Source organism: Asparagus officinalis, chromosome 4 (assembly GCF_001876935.1).
Source record: "Asparagus officinalis chromosome 4, Aspof.V1, whole genome shotgun sequence".
NCBI classification, from domain to species: Eukaryota; Viridiplantae; Streptophyta; class Magnoliopsida; order Asparagales; family Asparagaceae; genus Asparagus; species Asparagus officinalis.
The window spans coordinates 89919795-89943402 of record NC_033797.1 but is presented as its reverse complement, the minus strand read 5'-3'; positions in this window follow the sequence as shown (position 1 = coordinate 89943402).

The following is a 23608-nucleotide window of genomic DNA, read 5'->3' as shown; positions in this document are numbered from 1 at the left end:
AAGTACTGTTCACCCAAAATTTGTTCATATAAAATTTGATCTCAGGGCTCTCTTATATAGAATTCTCCAAATATATTCCTATTTAAAATAGATCATTCAAATCCTCTTCTAAATAGAGTTATAATCCATGTAGACTTCTTATAGATAGAATTCTAATTCATGTAGACCTCCTCATGTAGGCCTCATCTTAGGCTGGACCCACAACAATCTCCCCCTCCAACCTAAGGAGGGGATATGCCAATCTTTAACTCCTCAACGGGAGTTCATGTCGGCCAATCGCCGACACAACTCGGTCTTCTCTTTGGAAACGGTCTTCGTTAAAAAATCTGCTGGATTTTCATTTGTGTGAATCTTCTGTAACTTTAGCTCCTCTTTCTCAATAGATTCTCTAAGCCAATAATATCTTACATCAATGTGTTTCGTCCTGGAGTGGAATGCAGAATTCTTACTCAAATCAAGAGCACTTTGACTATCAATGAAGATTTGATAATTGTCCTGCTGTAAGCCTAACTCCTGCAGAAATCTTCTCAACCAAATTATCTCTTTACCGGCTTCTGTAATTGCAATATATTCCACCTCTGTTGTAGATAAAGCAACACACTTCTACAACCTGGACTGTCAAGATACCGCTCCCCTATAAAAGTGAACAACCAACCTGAGGTAGACTTCCTGTGATCGAGATCACCTGCCATATCCCCATCTACAAAACCATGTAATACTACCTTCAAACTTCCAAAACTAAAACATAATCTGAAACTGCCTTTTAAATATTTTAAGATCCACTTTACACCTTCCCAATAAATATTCCCTACATTAGAAAGAAACCTGCTCACAACGCCAACTGCATGAGCTATATCTGGCCGAGTGCAAACCATGGCATACTGCTCACAACGCCAACTGCATGAGCTATATCTGGCCGAGTGCAAACCATGGCATACATCAAACTCCCTACAGCTGAAGAGTAAGGAATAATGAGCTATATCTGGCCGAGTGCAAACCATGGCATACATCAAACTCCCTACAGCTGAAGAGTAAGGAATACTCTCCATCTCACTCTTTTCCTCATCTGTAGTCGGGCAAAATTTCTTGTTAAGCTTCAAATAACCTACAAGAGGAGTACTGACTGACTTGACATCTTTTATGTTGAATCTATCAAGTAACCGTTCAACATATTTCTCCTGTGATAACCATAATTTCCTAGCTTTCCTGTTGTTAACCCTATAGTTTTGATGATGATTTGTCAAACAATTTATCACTAATATATTCTCTAGTTTTGTGTTTATGTTTCTCTTACAGGTATTTCAGCACACAACAATCAAGCATTAAAGATTCAAGTTCATATGTGTGGATTTACCTAGGTATAAGTTTAGTTTACTTACATATATTGTATGTTTATATTTAAGCTCAATATATGTACACTTAACACAATTTTTTATGTTTTCTATCATATAAATAATTTTTCATCAAACGTTGTTATAATTTATCCTATTTCATGTTTACAGCTCTTTCATACTCTTATATATATATAATGTATGCATGATATATAAATATGTATTTATGAGTCATATCAAAATTTTCATATTCGTAAAATACAGGTTTTACGAACACTTTTCAAAAACAGTGTGTTTTTTGCAAACAAAAATTATTTTTCCAAAATTCCTTTTTTAACATGTTCATTTTATCATTTAGAAACTTTCTCCAAAGTTTTATCATTTTTGGAATTGATTTAATATTTTTAATGCATTTTCAAATTTGGCCCAAAAACCTGTCAATGCCAAGTATCAGTTTGCGGTCGATCGCCGGGAGTTATCTTTCAGCATTTGACCTTTCTATGCCTACGGTCGATCGTGATGGACGATCGTGACGGTCGACCGCCAGCCTTAAAACCCTATACTCAGGATTTTTGTGCCTTGCGGTCGACCGCGAGATTTCCACGGTCGACCGTCGATTTAATCATTGGTTTTTAACGGCTATTTTCACAAAGGTTCTCTGGGGGGTTTTTAGTCTTTTCAAGTTGGTTTTTGGCTGATATTTGAGAGGGTATAAATACCCCATTGCTGCTCTCTTTTACCCATCAAAGTTTTGTGTTTAACAAAATATTAAGAGTGTTTAAAAGAGCTGTTTAAGCTGATTTTATCAGTCTGTTTCAAAAGAAGTTTTCCTACAACAAGAAGTGACTTTCAAATCCTATTGGGATCATCATCTACTGTTCTTCTTGTTTGAGAAGTTTTCTAAACTCTTATATAGCTTACTATTCCATTTTTATTTCATTAGCTATATTTATTTTGTTGTATTATTTTCATTCACTGTTATCACACACACATATTGAGCTTAATATCTTCATACCATATAGTGTGGGTTGTGGGGTGTGATTTAGTGAGTATGAGCTTCATTGTGTTCTCATTTGTTATTAAGAACAAATCATTGTATTTATCTTTTATTATGAGTATCACTTGTAATACACTTGTACACTGAGAGAAGTGTGAGGCGAGAGACGGGGTCGAATCTAATAGGAGTGGCGTCGGTTGACGAACCTAGGGAGAGGTTACATCCGAGCACTTGAGGAGGAGGACACGGGCTAGGTTCATACACTTAGTGTGTAAAGTGTGATTGCATAGTGTTTGGTGTGTGAGAGTTTTCGGTGAACTTGTAATCCGAGTGTGTAGAAGTTCCGGCTTCCAAACCGGATTGTGATAGTGGATATCTCCTCGAGGTGAGGAGCGGGGACGTAGGTCATGGTGACCGAACCTCGTAAACATATCGTGTATTTGTGTTTTGCTTGACTTACATATTATTTATGCATATTCTTATTGTTCTTATTCATATCTATCTCATATCATTCTTACAAGAACAAATTAATCAATATTATTTTAATTAGCTTTTAATCGGGATTAGATTAGCATAAGACCCTAATCACCCCCCCCCCCTCTAGGGTCTAACACCTGTCACGAGCAATATCCATACCAAGAATCCGTTGTGCAGAGCCCAAATCCTTCATGTCAAAAGATTTAAATAACTCCTTCTTTAGCCCACCGATTATTTGACTATCCTAACCAACAATCAACATATCGTCCACATAAAGCAAAAGGATAATGAAACTAGAATCTGAAATTCTCCTGAAATATACACACAAATCTGAAACTGTCCTCTGGTAGCCATGACTCAACATAAAAAAAATTAAATTTCTTGTACCACTGCCTGGTTGCCTATTTTAAACTATAGAGGCTCTTCTTCAACCTACAAACTATGTGTTCTTTTCGCTTCACTTCAAAACCCTCCGGCTGCTCCATGTAGATCTCCTCCTCCAAATCACCATGAAGGAATGCAGTCTTCACATCAAGCTGCTCAACTTTAGGTCTAAACTAGTTGCTAACCCCAAGATAACTCTAATGGACGTCATCTTCACAACCGGTGAAAATATCTCATCAAAATCAATGCCTTTTTTCTGACTAAAGTCTTTCACCACTAATCTGGCTTTGTATTTTTGAATCTCTTTGTAGTCATCCTTCTTTAACTTGAACACCAACTTATTCTTCAAAGTTTTTATGTCCTTCAGCAAATCTATCAACTCGTAAGTATCGTTCTTCTCAAGAGACTTCATCTCTTCCTTCATAGCCTGGAACCATCTGTCCTTGTCTTTATGAGTATGTGCCTCCTAAAAGATTTCTAGCTCCCCCTCTTCTGTTAACAAAGAATACTCTGAAAGAGGATATCTCGTGGATGGTCGATGCTCTCTAGCTGATCTCCTTAGTTGTGGCTCTGTAAACTCCTGCTGTTGGTGATGTTCCCTTGTTAAGGAACCTCCTGCTCATGATCCTGATCACCATCTCTCTGCTCTGGTGTCTGACCATCATCATCAATATCATCATCATTCACCAGCTCTATATCTGTAGGATGTAACTGTACTGGAGATGAAACGGATGTTATATCTGGAATCTCACTAGCAACACTCTCTGACTGCTCTACTCTTCCGAGATCTGCAATAGTCTGATCCTCCTAAAAAATCACATCTGCTCATCTGATAATTTATCTCTTTTCTGGATCCCATAGTTTATAACCGAACTCATCTTCTCTATAACCAAGAAAGATACAAAGAACTTATCTATCATCAATCTTGTCTCTTCTCCTTCGGAATATGTGCAAACGCCTTGCAACCAAACACCTTCAGATGAGAATAAAAAATATCTTCTTCAATTAATCAAAGAATTGTATGGTATGGCTCTCGAGGACGTAGGTACATTGCCGAACCTCGTTAAATCTAGTGTGCTCTTTATTGTTTACTTTCCTACAAGTTTTATCTTTTATTTGCGGTGATTTTTCCTACTTTCCTACTCAAACACAAGGTCCAAAAGGGTACGGATTCGATTTGATTGTTTTGAATCCCCAATAACTGGTATCAGAGCTTCATTCAGAAGGTTTGTGTGAGAGCCATGGCAGAGGAAAGAAAATCTAAAATTAAGACGGTTCAGACTTCACCTACTGAAAATCGTAGATGGAGGACTATCTGTACCAGAAAGATTTGTACTATCCGTTGATGGGCAAAGCTAAAGGAAAGAAGAAAAAGGAATCAAACGAGGAGTGAGAGATACTGGATAGGAAGGCTCTAGGGCAAATTCGGTTATCGATCGCCAAACAGTCGCACACAATATATTGAAGGAAGAGACGACGGTGGGGCTTATGGAAGCGCTCGTGAAGATGTACAAGCAATTGTCAACCGTCAACAATGTGCATCTCGTCAAAACACTCTTCAACCTCAAGATGATAGAAGGATGCTCCTTTACGATGCACCTCAGCGAGTTCAACACGATTGTTGATCAACTTATCTCAGTGGACATCATGTTTGATGACGAAATGTAGGCCCTATTGATTATATCATAGTTGTCGATTTGTTGGGTAGGTTGTGTGACCGCAATTAGAAATTCGGTGGGAAAGAAAAAGTTAAAACTGAACGAGGTTGTTAGCATGATTCTATCTGAGGAGATTAGAAGAAAATTGTCTAAATCAGAAGGTTCAGAATTAGCCCTAAATCTCGAGCAGAGAGGCAGAAGCCAGAAGAAGGGTAACCAGAACAGGAATCGATCGAAGTCAACTGAGAAGAGGTCAAACTCAAAAGTTAGGTCTATCAAATAGAAGTGTTGGAACTGTGGCCAGGAGGGCCAATGTTTTCAGCCTGTAAAGTACAAAAGAAGTATGTGAATGAGCAGGAGGCTCATCTCGTGCAAGATGCATTGATCTTGCTATGGATAGTGATTCTGATTCATGGATTATTGATTCGGGAGTCTCGTTCCACGCCACTGCGAATAGGAAGCTTATTCATAACTATGTAGCAGGGACTTTGGAAAAGTATACTTGGGGGATAATGAACCCTGTAGTGTTATTGGAAGAGGTGATGTGCAAATATAGTTGAAGGGCTCTAAATAAAATCTAAAGAATGTCAGACACATACCGAAGCTAAAGAGGAATCTTATTTTGGTTGGCTAGCTTAGAGCGGAAGGCTATGTTTTAACATTTACCGATGATTCGTGAAAAATCTCCAACAGCACGATGGTGGTTACCCGAGGCAACAAAACATGAACTCTCTATCTCACCTCACATGCGAGTGACACCCTCGTAATTACAGCTGGTAAGGAGAGTGCAAATCTATGGCACAATAGGCTAGAACACATGAGCGAGAAGGGGATGAAAATTCTACATTCATAAGAAAAGCTAACCGGCATCGATTTAGTGGAAGTTGGTGTTTACGAGGACTGTATCTATGGGAAGCAGAAAAGAATTAGTTTTCGGAAGAGTGGAAGACCACCTAAAGCTCAGAAGCTAGAGCTTGTTCATACACACGTATAAGGTCCAGCTAGTGTGTCTTCTCTTGGAAGTTCGGTGTATTATGTTACCTTTATCGACGATCACTCGAGGAAGGTGTGAGTATACTTCATGAAGCACAAGTCAGAGGTGTTCGGGATCTTCAATAAGTGGAAGGCCATGGTAGAGAACAAGACAGATTTAAAGGTGAAGGATATGAGATTAGACAACGATGGAGAATATGAACTGGAGGAGTTCAAAAGGTTCTGTACTCTAAACGGGATTTGTTTGATGAGGGCTACTCCAGGAACACCGCAGCAGAATAACCTTGCAGAAAGGATGAACATGACATTGACGGAGCGTGCCAGGAGCATGCGATTACACGCAAGTCTGCCTAAGATATTTTGGACGGATCCAGTGCATATAGAAGCTTACTTAATTAATCATGAGCTATCAGTTCCATTAGATTTCGAGATTCTAGAGGAGGTTTGGAATGGCAAGAAGATCAATCTCTTACACTTGTGAGTATTTGGTTGCGTGACATATGTTCATATCAGTGACCATGTCAGGGACAAGCTAGAAGCTAAGTCACAAAAGTGTACATTCATCAAATACGGTATTGATGAGTTCGGGTATCGTCTTTGGGATGAGAAGAACAAGAAGATTATTAGGAGAAGGGATGTGATGTTCAATGAGGACATGATGTACAAGTATAGGGACAATGCCAAGGATAGCCAAAATAGGGAGAGCAGCACTAAGGATACAGATAGATCCGAGTACATGGATTTGAAAGAACTTCCAGATGGGGGAGATAGTGTAGTTCTGACCAAAGGACGGATGAGACTTTAGGTGCAGAAGTTACTACCCAGGGCGTGGAGCTTAGGAGGTCATCTAGGGTACCTAAACCGAATCCCAGATATCTTTCATCACTTAATTACTTACTTTTTACAGATAGCGGAGAGCGGAGTGCTATGAGAAGGCTATGCAAGTTAGTGAATCTCAGCAGTGGGAGCATGCGATGCAAGAAGAAATAGATTCTCTCCACTCGAATGAGATATGGGAGTTAGCCTAGCTACCTGCACAGAAGAAAGTCTTGCATAATAAATGGATCTATCGGGTCAAACAACAGAGTGATGAAAGTAAGAGGTATAATGTCAGATTAGTCGTAAAGGGGGTTCCAACAGTGGGAAGGAGTGGATTATACGAAGATATTTTCCCCCATTATGAAGGTTACAACCATTAGAGTGGTTTTGAGCTTAGTAGCTGCAGAAGATCTCTACCTTGAACAGTTAGATGTAAAGACTGCTTTTCTTCATGATGACTTAGATGAAAAAAATCTACATAAAGCAATCTGTTAGCTTTATTGAAAAAGGAAAGGAAGAGATGGTGTGTAAGCTTAAGAAGAGCTTGTACGGTTTGAAACAGGTTCTGAGACAGTAGTATAAGAAGTTCAACAACTTCATGTAGAACAATGGTTATGGAAGATGTAATTCAAATTATTGTTGCTACTTTAAGAGGTTGGAGTCCAGCTATATCATGTTATTATTATATGTTGATGACATTTTAATTGCGGAACCGTGTTTAGAGGAGATAATCAACTTAAAGAAGCAGTTGGCAAAGGATTTTGCTATGAAGGATCTGGGTACAGCGAAACAAATTCTTAGGATGCGAACTAGTAAAGATGAAGCTGAAGGGACGTTGAAGTTGAGTCAAGCTGAATACATCGAGAAGGAACTTCAGAGGTTCAACATGCAGAATGTCAATGTTGTTAGCACACCCCTTGGAAGTCAATTCAAGTTATCTGAGGATCAATCACTTAAGACAAATACAGAGAAAGATCATATGAGCAAAGTGCCATATTCATTACTCATTGGTAGTCTTATGTACGCGATGGTTTGCACGAGGCCGTATATTACCCATGTAGTGGGAGTTATGAGCAGGTTTGTAAGCAATCCAACGAAGTAGCATTGCGAGGCCATAAAGTGGATATTACATTACTTGGAAGGGACTATATACAAGCCACTATGTTTCAGGAGCAAGGATTTGGTACTACGAGGATACATGGATACGGATTTCGCCGATGATCATGATACGAGGTGAAGTACCATGAGGTATGTTTATACCTTGACGTTGACAGCAGTGAGTTTGGTCTCATGTCTGCAAAAGATTGTAATATTAACCGCAACTGAGGCAGAGTATGTCGTAGTGACTGAAGCCAGCAAGGAGATGATTTGGTCGACCAGGTGTCTAGAAGAGTTATATCTGAAGCGGAAGAACAAAGTTTTTTATTGTGATAGCCAGAACGCTATACACCTTGCCAAGAATCTAGTATATTATGCCAGAATGAAGCATATCGACATATAATACCATTTCATACGCTCGCTGATTGAGGACGGGAAGTTACAGCTAGAGAAGATTTTGGGGAGTTAAAATCCTATGGATATATTGACGAAAGCAGTGACCATCGAGAAACTAGAGTTGTGCGCAACTTTATTTGGCCTTCACGTATAGGAGATGAAGGCGGAGCCATACTAGGAGGTTCATCGGGATCGTCGGATTGATGATGATTGAAGAATGAGTTTTTTTTCCGTGTAGGAGAAGATGCTTGCGAAGAAGGCATGAGTTTGGATGAGCTTGTTGATAGTGCTTTGGTCTTAGTGGGAGATTGTTAGTCTAAGTGTGTAGACCCAAAGCTGAATCAAAAAGACGAAGAAAACAGTCCAATCGTTGGCTGGTCGACCAACGGAGGAGGTCTGATCGACTATGATGCCTGCAGGAAACTGAGAAGAAATCGACATTCTGGTCGGTCGACCAACATGAGGAGTCCGGTCGATCGAAAATGTGTACGAACAGATCCTGTAATTTGACACTCTGGTCGGTCGATCGAAGTTATTTGTCCGGTCGATCAATGTTGGGTTTTTTAGTTTCCTGATTCGTTCAGGATTCTGTTTTGGGCTGGGATCCTATATATACCTAATACATTTTAAGGTTTGTAGAACACGTGAAAAGAGGATTTTGAGAGGATTCTTTCAGAGAGATCTCAAATAGATAAAAACCTATTTGTGGGCATTGTAATCTTCTTTAATTAATCAAAGAATTATAAGAGGATTCTTTCAGAGAGATCTCAAATAGATAAAATCCTATTTGTGGGCATTGTAATCTTTTTTTGTGTCAAAAGTTGCCTTTTCCATTGTTTTCAGAACCTGTTACACCGTTTATCGATTACAAGTTCAAACTGAAAGAAAAGTTGATCTTTTTATAAGATCTTCTTACAACGAAAAATAAAGATTATAACTTTATCAAACAAAACGCAGTAGTAGTTTATCTCCCGCTACTTTGCGTGGGATCTTTGCCTGTGCCGGGGACGCGTTAGTCCGTGGACCACCGCAGATCAACGCGATGGACAATATAATTACGCTCTTGTTTCACGAAGGAAACAATTGCGGAAGCGACAATCACGACCAAGCGAGATTGTGGCTCTTCTCGAGATTAAAACCAAGTTTAATCCGGAGGAAAGAAGGGGAAAGAATCACAAACCTTTCGAAGGGGCTTTCTTTATGAAAGTATTCGCTAAGCTCTGATGATTCTCCTCTGAAATTCGTGGTTAACTGGACAATTTGACAACACCCCGCCTTCTCAATCTCAGATCCTAGATGCCCTTGAAAGGAGACCATTGACTTCTATTTATAGGCCTTTGGAGATGTCCTTTTGAATAAGAATTTGTGTTTAAACATTATCTACAGTTTATAACTATCCAAACGTGTTTAGGGATAACCTCAAAGCAGTTGGAGAGGTTTTGGGACGAAAGAATCCTTAAAAATTATCGAAATCCGTGTTTGGGGAGGTTTTGTGTTCAGCAAGAGTCCTGGTGGCTCAGAACTGTGCGAGTCACCATTTGGTGACTCGGAACTATGCGAGTCACCATTTGGTGGCTCGCATGGATGCGAGTCACCATTTGGTGGCTCGCATAGGTGCGAGTCACCAATTGGTGATCGTTCGCTTTTTTGATACTTTGGCGATTTGTAATTCTTCCAGTTCCCTTGTTTTGCGTACGCTTCATCGCTTCGATACTTTGTGCATTCTACTGATCCAATTCATACTCTTACACTGATGTTGGATAAATTCCATTGACTTGGATAATAACGTTTATCGTCTTTTCCTTGTCTTGAACTGTGTTTAAGGTCTTATAGGCAATTTTTAACCCCTACAAATATCCCCTCCAAAGTGTTTCAGTCTCGTTTCTTTTATAGAAGAGCCTGAAATACTTTGGATGTGATAGGCCTTATCTGCAGAAAGACATGTTGATGGGCTTCATCTCTTGACTCCTTCAACCTTCAATCTATTCAACGTTCTGTCGAATAGATGAAGTTTTTACGGTTCTGCGTTTATCGTCTGACCGCTGTCGAGGTCTTGAATTGAAACTAAATGGTGTTGTTGATTTGACGTTGAGCTGACTATCTTTGTTGGGAATTCATATTTGACGATGTCTTGACAGACATTGGTCAAAAGTTATGCGTTGAAGCGGAGAGAACCAGTTTATACTCGTATACTCTCAGGAGTTTTGCGAATTAGTTTAGCCTCATATGCCCGTCGGAGGTTGCCGGGTTATCCTTAAGAATATTTTGCACGATATTCTCCAGAAACTTTCCGTCGAGGGTGGGAAACAGTTTAAACTCGTATACCCATTGGAGTATGAATACGGATACCGTATATGTTAAAAATGATCACCGAGGGACCAAAACACCCAAAATTTGGCCCAAACAGCTCGCTATACATGCGAGCCAGCGAATGGTGGCTCGCATGTGTGCGAGCCAGCAAATGGTGGCTCGCATGTGTGCGAGTCAGCAAATGGGGGTTGAGGTGTTGCGAGACAGCTAATGGTGGCTCGGGTTTTTGTGAGTCAGCTGGTGGTGACCCAGCCAATGGGGTTTGAGGTTTTGCGAGTCAGTTGGTGGTGACTCGGGTTGTGCGAGCTAGCTTCGGGCGGTACTTTAAAACCCGACTGTTCTTCTTCTCTTCTTCATTTCGGAACTCTTTTTCTCTTGAATTCAAAACCCGATTGCTTCCCTCCTTTATTTCTTTTTCCAGACCCCTCAGCTTCTTCCAGCCTTCCTCATTTGATTTGGGAGCCCGACTAGGATCTTGAAGCTTCAATTTGGGGATTTAGGGTTTTGATCCTTCCTCAATTGGGTTTGAGCCTCGTTCTTGACAACTTTCAGGTAAGATCGTTACCCTCATTTCAGTTTCAATTAAATCTTTATCTTTGGGTGCTTGATTCATAACCAAAACTCCATTTCTAGACCTAGGGTTTTAAGCCGAAACCCTAATCCTTGGTTTGTTCGGTTGCATTCAAAACTCGAACACTAGATTCTTGAATATGGGTGTCCTTCCTTCAATTTCACTGGTTTTAGTTCTTTAAATGTGGCCAGATCAGCGGATTTTGGATTTTTTGTTTCGAGTTTGAGGACTTAATGCTTCATCTTGAAGCAAAAGGTTACAGTCGTTGAAAATAGCAAAATCCAAGACCGTGATTCTTGAATTCGTGTGGATGAACACCCAAAATGTAGGTTTCTGACTTGGTTAATGACCGAACACCCAATGTTGAACTGCGACTGATTTTAGACTTGATCTGGCATCCTAATTCCACATGTAGCCATGGCTGAAAGTTTTGTTCTGTTTGTATGCACGAATTTGGTCAAGCTAAGGTTTAACACCTTTGGACTTTTAATTGTGCATAGTAACTGTTATACCGAACTTGTAGGCACGTTGTGGTTTATTGTTGGCCCTGTAGATGACTTTAGCCAAATCCCTAAAATTCTGGCTTAATTTGTTGCATGATGTGTCGTGGGTTGAAACTGTATCGGTATCGAGCCCACTACTTAAGTCTGATCGGAGCACCATTTTTTCTTGCATTAATCTGATATTTCTCCATTTTCATTGTAATTGACCTGTTAATTCTCTGTAGATATGTCGCCCAAGAGATCTCGCGTCATTCGAGGCCGTTCGGCGACTCAGTCACCCAAGCCGGCGCCGTTCAGCTGCACAGGTATATCATAACCGCCTTTTTCATTCGTGAGTTGCGTATTGAGATATCATCCTGCATGTTGCATCCCCGCTTTATCCTCCTTGGTGAGGCAATTGGGAAGAGCCGCCACCCTCCTTCGTGGGGGTGGACGCTTTACAAGTCGTGTTTTGCTTGGTTAAGACATGACTGAATTATCTCGGGACGATTTCTTACCGTACTATACTTCGGAGGATGGGTATTTTGTCGCATTATTCGTGCGACGATATATTCCATACTTCGTGTGTATAGTACGGTTCTTAATCGTCTCGCCTAGATAATCCATCGTGAATATATCGTTGGTATAATTTCCTCGTTTTGCTCTCCTTTGTGGGGCGAAGGCCGTGACTCTATCTCACAATTCGTGAGCCGAGTTCGACGCCTATACTGTTCTTTTTCTTTTCTTTTTTAACATAGGCATTTATGGTTGAACTTGATAATTACCTATTTTTTTCAGTTGAATTTCTCTCAAGGGAGTTTAGTGCTCATTCGGTAGAGGGCCATTGTAGTGAGGCTTATGCCTCTACTGATGAGCCAATCCCTGTTCCGGTGGCTCCTCAGTTTGTTTCGGGTGTTCAGTGAGGCTTATGCCTCTACTGATGAGCCAATCCCTGTTCCGGTGGCTCCTCAGTTTGTTTCGGGTGTTCCAGAAGAGCTTCCACGGTTAGTGGCTCCTCAGTTTGTTTCGGGTGTTCCAGAAGAGCTTCCACGGTTAGTACGTAAAGGAGAGCGCCATAGCTTACGACAGATCATCACGGATGCGTCGTTAGTCAATGACCCAAGTTCTACACACCCGCTACAAAAGCCAGATTACTTGTTTGGGGATTCCATAGAAGATCCTACCACCGTTTTTCTTGGAATGGAGCAGTGGCTGCATCACGACGACGGTGGCCACCTATACCTTCCTTCGATTCCTCGCCACCGTTCGCTAGCCGAGCTTCGGAGTCAAGCTGTCCCTCGGGAGATGTCATGGCGATTAACGGAAGAACATGAGCGTATTCACTGCGGCTACATTACTCGTGGCACGGTTGGCTCAAGTAATCAGAATCGGATAACAGGGTTACATCTGGGGATCACAGGATTGAATGACCCACCCAAAGGCGAGATCTTTACTATTGCAAACACTGTGAAGAATCGACTTGCGGCTTTGGGCCGAGAAATACCAGCGACCGATCATCGATGTTATGGCTGGATACACTCGTCAGATAAACTATGGTGGACCCGCTTGAGTCACTACATCTTAGATCGATTTGGCGAGGATTTGAAGACTGGTGGTTTATACGCAGCCATTCGTGCCACCACTTACGGACTGACCATGAGCGTTCCCCATTTCTTGGCGCTACTGGAACTCTACAATCCTGACGCCAATATGTTTCTGACTAAGCATGGGGAGTTAGGATTAGCGCTGCACGAGATGCATAAGATCTCCGGTCTTCCGATGGGAAACATGATTTATCAGGAGTACTTTCCTTCTAATAAGGAGCTGCAGCAACTAAAATCGCGGACTCCCAACCGTTACAACACCTTCTGGGATCTTGCCTGCCATTATCACATAGCTCTTGCAGGTATTGATCCATTATCGAAGAAATCACGACCGCAAATCAGTTTAAAGAAGTTCGCAGATTATCTTTTCAAGAATACGGACAGTGTTCTGGATGAACCGATTTGTGAGCTGTTGCCGCTAACCGTCTCTGAAGTGAACGAGCTAATCAAGAGGTCCAATGCTCAATCTTACACTACGGCTGGTATTGAGGATGGTTTTGCTGCCGGAACGAAGTTTCAAACTTTCTTATGGCATGGAGTCAAACCAATCCGGCCTACGACATTGCTTGCCGGGTATCTTGCCCTCTGGCTAAAAAAATGTGTAGTGCCATACCAATCTTCTGACGTACTTTCCCCAGAAGTGTTGTTTCTAGCGGTTCTGCTTGCTCACCGGAAAAACTTATGTCTTCTTCCGGCAATGACCGTGGGTATTTACAGAGGGCTACGCCAGCTTGCTCACCGGAAAAACTTATGTCTTCTTCCGGCAATGACCGTGGGTATTTACAGAGGGCTACGCCAGGTTGTAAGCGGATTTAGTCAAGAGAACTCGCCGCCTACTCAGATTCCTCTTACCAAGGTGGAGCTCCCTTATACTTACTTAATGGCTTGGCTAGTACTTCATCGATCCGATATGATGTGGGCGCCGACCTCGGTGGATCCTTCCCTTCCCTTTCTTCAAATAATAGAGAACTGTAAGTGTAAGGGACGAGGTTTCGCGGATGTTAGGAAGCAGCTTCAGAATCACAAATGCTGGGTCTTCCCTACTTGCTTCCCATGGTTTTCAGGTTAGTATGGCGACTTGTTGATAGATGTAGAGAAGCCGGGTACAGGTCGGACTTTCCTTGATTCCGGCTACTTTGATTGGTTGGTTAATATTCGGCCGGGCTATGTGATCTACCGCGTCCGAAATCATTGCTATATATAACCCTACTTACCATGTCGGTTCGCTCACCAATTTGGTTACGATCAGATTTACGTCGGGAACCCGAACCAACAGCTCCGGACCCGTGGAGGTCTAGTGGATGGGGCCCGAGTGTGGCTTTGAAACATCACTGGTTGTACCGGTGTCAAATTTAATCTTCCGAGCATCGAGCGCAAGTTAGAGCTGACTTTCCTACAATGTCGGTGGCTTTTGGCGGCCAATGAACATGTGCCAGTTCAAACGATCACTGAGTCAACCGACGAAGAAGCTTCTCGGGTTGCTACTCGAATGGTACATGAATCTGAACTTGGAAAGAGGAGAAGTAGGGAATCGACGGGTCCTTCTGGTCATTCAAAGCAGAAGGAGCCAACTACAGAACCTCATTTTGGGGGCGGTGTAGGAATTGGTGGCGATGCTGGAGAAGAGGCACCGGAAACAGGTGTGTTAGATCCCCTCTCTTTAGAGTTATTTGAATTAGCAATTGCCGAAAGAACTCGCCGCTTTAAACCGTGCAAACCTTTACCTCCTGTAAAGAGGCCAAAGATGCAAGTCTTGTTCACCTATCCTAACAAGATGTCAGTTGAAACCCCAGGTGAATTTTCTGAAGAGGAGAGAGAGGAACCCAGCCTCATTCCTCGGACGCGATCCCGATCCGCAACCCAGGCTACTCCAAGGCATGAATTACGTTCTAAATTTTCCGAGGAGAGGCCTGCCAACCGAGAAGAGGGACGTCCGGCTAAACGCAAGAAGCTGGCTACTAAGAGGCGGAGCAGTCCTGAAACGATACCAGCAACTCAAGGAGCTACCGCTGAAAGGGGTGAGTACTTCTTCGTATAGCTTCTTCCTATATATGTTGAGTTTTCAGACTTAAACAATTTTCGCGCTTTGCAGAAGGGGATTTTACAAGCGACTTTGCTTTTGACGCCTCTTCGCCTGATCTTGATTTCTCGGCGCCAACTCTGGGAATCAGGCCAGAAGAGCGTACAGATGCTGAGACTAACGTTCTTGACGAGACCGAAGCGGGTCATGATGTGGAGACAGGTTTAACCGGACAGGCTGAGAGTCCAGGTATTCTTAAAACCAGTAACGCCTTTTTCGGATGGCGGGCACTGAACGATGGAGAATTCGTATCCCCGCTAACTATTTCTATGCTTCTTACTCTGTTAGAAAAGCTGCAAGAGGTGGATCGAAGCAAACGGGTGCAAGAGTCTAGCATCGCCATTGAAGGTAAATTTCTTTTTACTTGATTTTTTCTTTTGTTGTAAGTCTGGTGGGCCGAAACGATTCTGACTCTTGCACCTCCTTACATATTCGATAACAGAGGGTCAAGGTGCCGAGGGGGATTCCCAAGGCGCACCTTTTGAAGAAGAGGATCTAGGTTCACGTGATCCGGTATCGGCTTCTGACGATATGCTGCTGGACGATATGTTGCGTGAACAAGCCCAATACGAGGCCGCCGATCCGATAATCACAGCTGACTCGCCCGCAAGTAAGATTCTTATTCCCATGTTTTACTTATTTATTCGTGATTTTTCAGTTACTTAATCGGAGGGTTCAAATCGTAGGACTAGTCATAAAGACTGATGCAACTACTCCTAACGGAAAATCTGGTGAATCTGAGGGTCTTGATTTCTTGCTTTTGGCAGGAGTTGTTATTGACGCTCGGTCATCAGGCTTTCCGCAACAACTCTCAGTTTCTTTGGGAATGCCGACTACCGTGCCTGCTGCCACTATTAGCGAGAGTTTGCCTGTGGGACCAACTGCGGGAGTTGATGCTTCCACGGTTACTACACCTATGACGCTCCCTGCGACTCATGAAGTTGAGCGGCGAGAAGCGGGTGTAGTGCATTCGATCACGAAAAGGTCTTCGGGGACTGGTAATTCCGTGTGCTATCTTTTCCTTTTATTTTATTTGACTTATCATTTCTGGATATTCATAGTTTTGCGCTCTCTTTTCCTAGGATCGTCATCTCACTTGCGTGCGCGCGTTGAGGCTTTATTGTCTGATGACGACCCAGATAAGCTCCTCCTCTGCTTGGAGGTCAGCAATATTGAGGCTTTATTGTCTGATGACGACCCAGATAAGCTCCTCCTCTGCTTGGAGGTCAGCAATTTCCTTAATTTTGTAGAGTCGCTGATTGGCAAACTCCTGGAGAAGAGAATCCCTTTCAGCCACTTTCGATCGGTCCTTGAACGTAAAATAGCCTTAATGAAGGACAATGTTTCCCCCGACATAGCTGAAGCTTTGATCGACAATGTAAACCAATTTGAGTGCAGATTTGTGAAACTACAAGAGCTTCAATTTGTTGGTGTTTCTGGCTACGTTGCTACGTAGATGGAGGCTCGTGTGCGGTCATGGCGCGAATCTCGAGAATCCGTCGGACTTGGGCTCCAGGCGCAGAGAAAACGCGTTGACCAAGCGGAGGGAGTTCTTTCCGAAAGGTTGGCTCATTTGCGTGAGATCGACTCGTCGTTAGCCTCTGTTGACGCTGAAATAGCGGAGCTTGAGCGGAAACTAGTGGAAGCAAAACAGCGAAAAACTGTTTTGGAGGTGACCAAGGCCGGCGAGGAGCACAGCAAGGCCGTGATATCCAGCAAAGTAATGCTCTCGAGGGAAAGATTAGCCAAGATGGAGGAAGAAGCCGCCCAACTCTTATCTACTTCTGAGGACTCCTTCAAAATTGAGCTGCAGCGTGAGCTTGAGCGTGCTTATGCTGAAGAGTTAATCAAGCTTGAGCATGAAATTATTAGTCAGAAATACAATGTGAAGTGATTGTGGTTGTTTGTATCTGAACACTTGTTTTTTTTTTTTGTTAATGATACGCATGTTTTGTTCCGTGGCTTTTTTTTTTAATTCTCATTATGATTTCTCATTCTGTTTAGAATAATCAACCACAACACTTATAGGATTTTTGGCAAATCCCCAGCCGTCAACGGATTTGATATGCCTTTACCGACTACCGTTTGAATCGGGCTAGCCTGTGAATTATCTGGGTCCGTTTCACAAGTAACGTTGTGCTAAAGGGATGAACCCATTTAGACTTAATGCTACAAATTTGAATACGTAGACTTGGTCACTTTTTACGGTAAAGGACAAACCGGCGGCACGTATTAGGCGCCGACTTATCCCTGCTTAGGCTTCGGGATAAAATTCCCTAGACTCAGATTCTGGTATCTTTTTCAATCGGTGAAAGACTAAACCGGCAACGCGTGTTAGGCGTTGACTTATCCTTGCTTAGGATTCAGGATAAAATTTCCCATACCCATAGGGCATGGATTATGGAGTTATTAAAATGTAGCATCCTTTTATAGGAGAAAAAACAAACCAGATACTGAAGAGGATGAATTTTATATTCTTTCTTCAGTTCTTCTTTTGAGGGAGAAGTGAACCCGATACCAAAGAAGCAAAATTTTATATTCTATCCTTGGTATGCAGAAGAAACTAAAAGTGGGATCTCCACTTCAAGAATTGGTGAGATGAAACTAAGAATGGGATCTCCATCCTGAGAATCGAGAGGATTCAGCTAACCCCAACTTTTATAGTCTAGGTTATCTGATCTGGAAACAAGTTTTCTTGTTTATCAAGATGAAATTCAAATTCCAACCCTAACTTTTATTGGTTTGGCTGGAGGAACAGACATGAGATGTTTTTGTTTATCGAAGAGAAATCTGATTCTGGCCCGAGTGACTTGTCAGTTGGACCAAAAGGGGATATTGAGATGACCCTAACTTTTATAGGTTTGGTCGTTCAGGTAGAGTGAAATCCTTCATTCATCGAAAAAAGGGGAAGGCAAATTGAAAGTGGGAACGTGAATATAAATCATAGGGGGAGTCAGACTTGGCCTAAGGAACTTTGTTAGGCTTGTCGCAAACTGATCTGATAGTGAGGGGCACTAAGAACTCTTTCGTGAGAAAAGATTGATTCTAAATAGTAATCAAATCTCATCTCATCAAGAGAGTGTTTAGAAGATTACAGCAGGGGTTCTCTATGACTAAATTTGAATTGTTTAGAGAGTAACTGATTGGTCTTGGGTTATCCTTAAGAATATCGTATATGGTATTCTCCAGGAACTTCCCGTTTTTAATAATCGGTTCTGAGCGTACTAAGGGTAGTACTTCTTCAAAAACTTGCCATTTATTGGCATCATAAGCCGGTCGCCATCCTTGGTAGCCAGGCGATATGCGCCACTCGAGTAGACTGTCTCTACTATGAATGGTCTCTCCCATTTGGGTTCAAATTTACCTTTTTTTCTTGGAGTTAAGGATCATAGGCCGTCTTTAAACTAAGACCAAATCTCCTTCTTTAAAACTCCGGTGTCTAACCCTCTTGTCGAAAGCTCGAGAAATTCTGGCTTGGTAAAACTCAATATGCTGTTGAGCTTCCAAGCGTTTCTCATCAAACATCTCGAGTTCTTCGAGACGTTTCTGATGTTGTTCTTCGGTCGTCATCTGGGTTGCGAGACCGATTCGAAGAGATGGAATTTGTATCTCCAGCGGAAGGACGGCTTCACATCCGTACACTAAAGAATACGTGGTTGCTCCCGTAGGTGTACGCACCGTGGTACGATAGGCCCATAGGGCCGCGCCGAGCTTGTCATCCCAATCTCGTTTATTGGTCTTCACGAGTTTTGACAATAATTTTATGATAGTCTTATTGAAAGCTTCAGCCAATCCATTCGCCGTGGGATTGTAAGCTGTTGAGGAGACGTCCTGAATTTTAAACTTTTCGCAAAACCTGATAAAGGCGTTGCTGACAAACTGAGGACCGTTGTCATGTATGATTCGTCTTGGGACACCATGCCGGTAGATAACATGGTGTTTGATAAATGCAATGACGTTGCTTGTCTTAACTTCTCTGAGTAGGACCGCTTCAGCCTATTTGGAGAAGTAGTCGGTAATTGCTAAGATGAATCGGTCACCTTTGATTAACGGGGGATTTATAGGACCGACAATGTCCATTCCCCAGGTCTCAAATGGCCATGATGTGACCGAAGGATGTAAATACTCCGACGGTTGGTGCATATAATTCGCGTGTATTTGACACTCATGATATCCTTGGGCATACGCGATTGCGTCACTCATTATAGAAGGCCAGAAATATCCCATTCTTCTGATGCGGTCATAAAGTTTGGGACCGGGTTGGTGTGCGCCGCAAACCCCTTCGTGTGCTTCCTTGAGGACTTCCTTCGCCTCCTTAATTGATAAACAACGTAGCAGCAAACCGTCATACCCCCTGTGATATAACGTTCGACTCTCCGTGTTGTAGTAGAATCTCGCTGCTCTTCGTCAGATTGAATCCTTCTCTTTCACATCTTCTGGTAAGATTCCATGCAAGACATAATCGATGATAGGGAAACGCCAATCTCGGGGTTCAAGCTCAAGTTGAGTTGAATATACCTCTTGAACGTCCTCTTCCTTGTCATCCTCATCGTGAATTGGCACGAAGAGTTGATGAGTTCTCACCGTAACGGACTGTTCCGTTTTGGGAGGCTGCGCCAGGGACACGGCTAATGCTGCTAGCGCGTCTGCGTACGTGTTTTGTAGGCGTGGAATATATTCGATGAAGAATCCTTCAAACGATTCTGCCATCTCGATGGCCATCTTGTGGTAGGGTATTAAATCTTGATTTCTGACCTCATACTCTCCCTGAACTTGTTTAACTATTAGTTGAGAATCGCCAAAGGCTTCGAGATACTCAACCCCCAGCTCTTTAGCAAAGCTGAGTCCAATAAGCAATGCATTATACTCAGCTATGTTGTTTGAACACGGCTTGGTTAGCGAGTAAGCTCGAGGCATCACATGTTTTCCTGGAGAAACTAGGACGACTCCAACTCCGGAGGAAATCTTAGAAGGTCCGGGAGCACTTGCTACATTGGTCGCTCGAGAAGCACCATCGAAGTACAAACGCCATACTTGTTGGCACGAAGTTGTGTTGACTTCATGGGTTTCATCTGGCAGATCATCATATATCTCAGCAGTATCCGTAGTTGGATTAGCTACCAAGAGGTCACAGATGGCCTCTCCTTTTACTGACTTCTGTTATTTAAAGTGCAAGTCATATTGGGACAAGAGCAAGGCCCATTTTGCTAAATGCCAATTCATGAAAGCTGGCTGTGTCATGAATACTCAGACTGGGTTAACTTTGGAGATGATGTAAATAGTCTGTCCTACCAGGTAATGCCGCATCTTTTGAATTGCGAATACCAAGGCGAGACATTCCCTTTCGATCATGGGATATCGGGATTCTGCACCTATTAAGGTCCGACTTAGATAATATACTGCCTGTTCATGACCGTTATCGTCATCTTGTGCAAGTAATGCACTTAATGAAAGAACGGTTTGGCCGATTTCGGTGCAACGAGTACAGGGGACTTTGAGAGATATTCTTTGATACTCTCGAATGCCTTTTGACAAGCGTCGTCCCACACAAACGACACACCCTTCTTTGTGAGTTTGGAGAATGGTTAACATTTTCCCGAAAGGTTCGAGATGAACCGACGGATATAAGCTAACCGTCCTTGTAATCCTCTAAGCTCCTTGAGATTTCTCGGAGGTTGTAACTCATTAATTGCCTTTACTTTATCAGGGTCAATGCGGATACCCGTTGTAGTGACGACAAATCCCAGGAACTTACCGCTGGACATTCCAAGGAAGGACTTGGTGGGATTCATCTTTAACTGGTGAGTTCGCATGAGCTCGAACATGGTCCTTAGATCTTTGATATGATCGTTTTTATTACGGCTCTTTACTACCAAATCGTCGACATAGAATTCGACAGTCTTACGGAGATGTTCTTGAAAAATCTTAGACATAGCCCGTTGATATGTGGCGCCCGCGTTCTTTAACCCAAAAGGCATCACCGTATAGCAGAACACTCCGAGGGGCATCCTGAATGTAGTATGTTTTTCATCATCCGGGTACATCTTAATTTGATTGTAACCCGAGAACCCGTCCATAAAGGACATTCTCTCGAACCCACACGTATTATCGATAATAACATCGGTGATAGGGAGAGGGAAATCATCTTTCGGACATGCGTTATTCAAGTCTCTGAAGTCGATGCATATCCTTATTTTTCCATTCTTCTTGAGGACCGGAACAATATTTGCGAGCCAGTCTGGATGTTGTTCTTCCCGGATAAAACTAGAATTGATTAATTTCTTGACCTCTTCTTCAATCGCTTCCATAATCTGTGGGTGAAATCGTCTTTGCTGTTGTTTGACAGGTTTCACATCCGGTTTGATGTTAAGACGATGGGCTGCCACGTTCGGATCAAGCCCTGGCATACCTTCATAATTCCAGGCGAAAACATCTATGAATTCTCTAATGAGGGAAATTAACTCCTCTTTTTCATTTGGTGGAAGACTGTCACTTATAAATATTGGCTTTGGATTGTCTCATTACCCATATTTATCTGGACCATTTTATCTTCAGTAGGAGGTTCTCTTTGCTCAAATCGATCTACATACTGTATATTTAGATGGTGAATCCAGGGATCCTCCCAAGCCGGTATTTGATCATCTTCTTGAATCGATGGTGAATCCAGGGATCCTCCCAAGCCGGTATTTGATCATCTTCTTGAATCGTGGAAGGATCGACTGTAGTCATATTCGACATCAAGCCTTTGAATACCTCTCCCAGGCTGACATCTGAATCCCAACTGGAAGAGTCAGATGAGTATCCATCTTGTTTTGTTAAATGGTCTATGATTTGCCAACAGCACTCGTCATCAGAAGCATAACCCAAACCCATTTTATAGCTATAATAGTTATAAGACTTTCCTTCTGGTACATAGGCCATACGAGGTGGAACTCGTGGGCCTCGACCAAAACAAAGACCTTCTTCAAGCGCAAAATTATATCCCCATTTTTCCATGTAATCACGCGCTTGATGACTATATCTGGATGAATGAAGGCCAGGTCTCTCTTTATTTTTATCTTCACTTGGAGAGAGATACGATGGCGGGGATATTTCCCCTTTGCCGAACACTAACTCTTTTTCACCCCCTGCTTTAGCAGGAATGACAAAGGTTGTTCCTAACGAGTCTTGGAAGCGTTTTTTCGCGAAGCAAGATGACTGAAGCGGCATATGTACGTCGGGATTATTGCACAACCCTTGCATTACATTAGCCAAACACGGTAAGTACTCTAAATCGTCATTTATTACTTCTTCGGCAAATTGCCAATTACAACTACCGTCTGATGATTCACCATCGTCAGGACCGATTACAAAGGGTACAATGTCATTTAGTACAAAACCACCATTGTAATCAAATCCTACTTTTGTGTCAGCTTCTCCCCCACTATCCGTGCCTTGAGCCGATGATTTTGTATCAGATTCAGCACCGTAAAGGAGGGAATCGGTAAAGTAATTTTCCAATCCTTTAAAAGGTTGCTTATCTGCGACCACCGTCTTGACTTCATTATTGGCATCTACGTATTTTAGACACTGATGAAGAGTAGAGGGAACTATAAGATTACCATGGATCCACGGTCGACCCAATAGTAAATTATAGGAGGTCTCTGCGTCGATTACGTAGCACGTAACTTCGGATTTTAGATCCCCAAGTTGACATTTTATCCGGATTTTACCCAAAGGTCTGGATCCACTGGTATTAAACTCGTATATGACGGTACCTGTGGAAGCCAGCTTGCTTGCCGGGATTCCGAGATTGTGCATCAATCGGAGTGGCATGATGCTAACAACAGAACCCGGGTCGACTTGGACCCGGTTAACTACGCTGGAGCCAATGTATCCGGTGAAGTATAAAGGCCTATCATGCTTTGAATTCCTCACCTGCATGTCATCCTTAGTGAACGTGATTTGAGGAAATTGTTTGGCCGATAAATTACAAAGCTGAACTGGTGATTCCGTTTCTTCGCGGGCCAGCTTGACTTGAGTGAGGAACGCGTCAGAATCGGCTAAAGCTTCTCGCAGTGCCTCTCTAGTATCCTTAGAGAGGCGCAACAACTCATACAAAGTTATTCTTGCTAGGATGTTAGCTAGCTGAGCCATGACATCAAAGCGGTAAGGAGTGTTTGAACTTCTCGGTTTATCTCTTCCAATCGGTTGATTGAATCGAGACTGCTTCGGGTTCTGAGCTTCCTGGGGCTGAGGCTCTTTCTCTTTTTGCTTATTAGCTGACTTCTGTTGAGCTTTTTCAACTGGTGCAGGGGGAGTTGTAACCACCCCGAGTTCGGCTAATGTTTTGGCATTTGCGTCAGAAGTTTTGGGGTATTTATAATGATATTCATTCCCACCCCTAGTGGCAAGAACCTCTTGTTCAT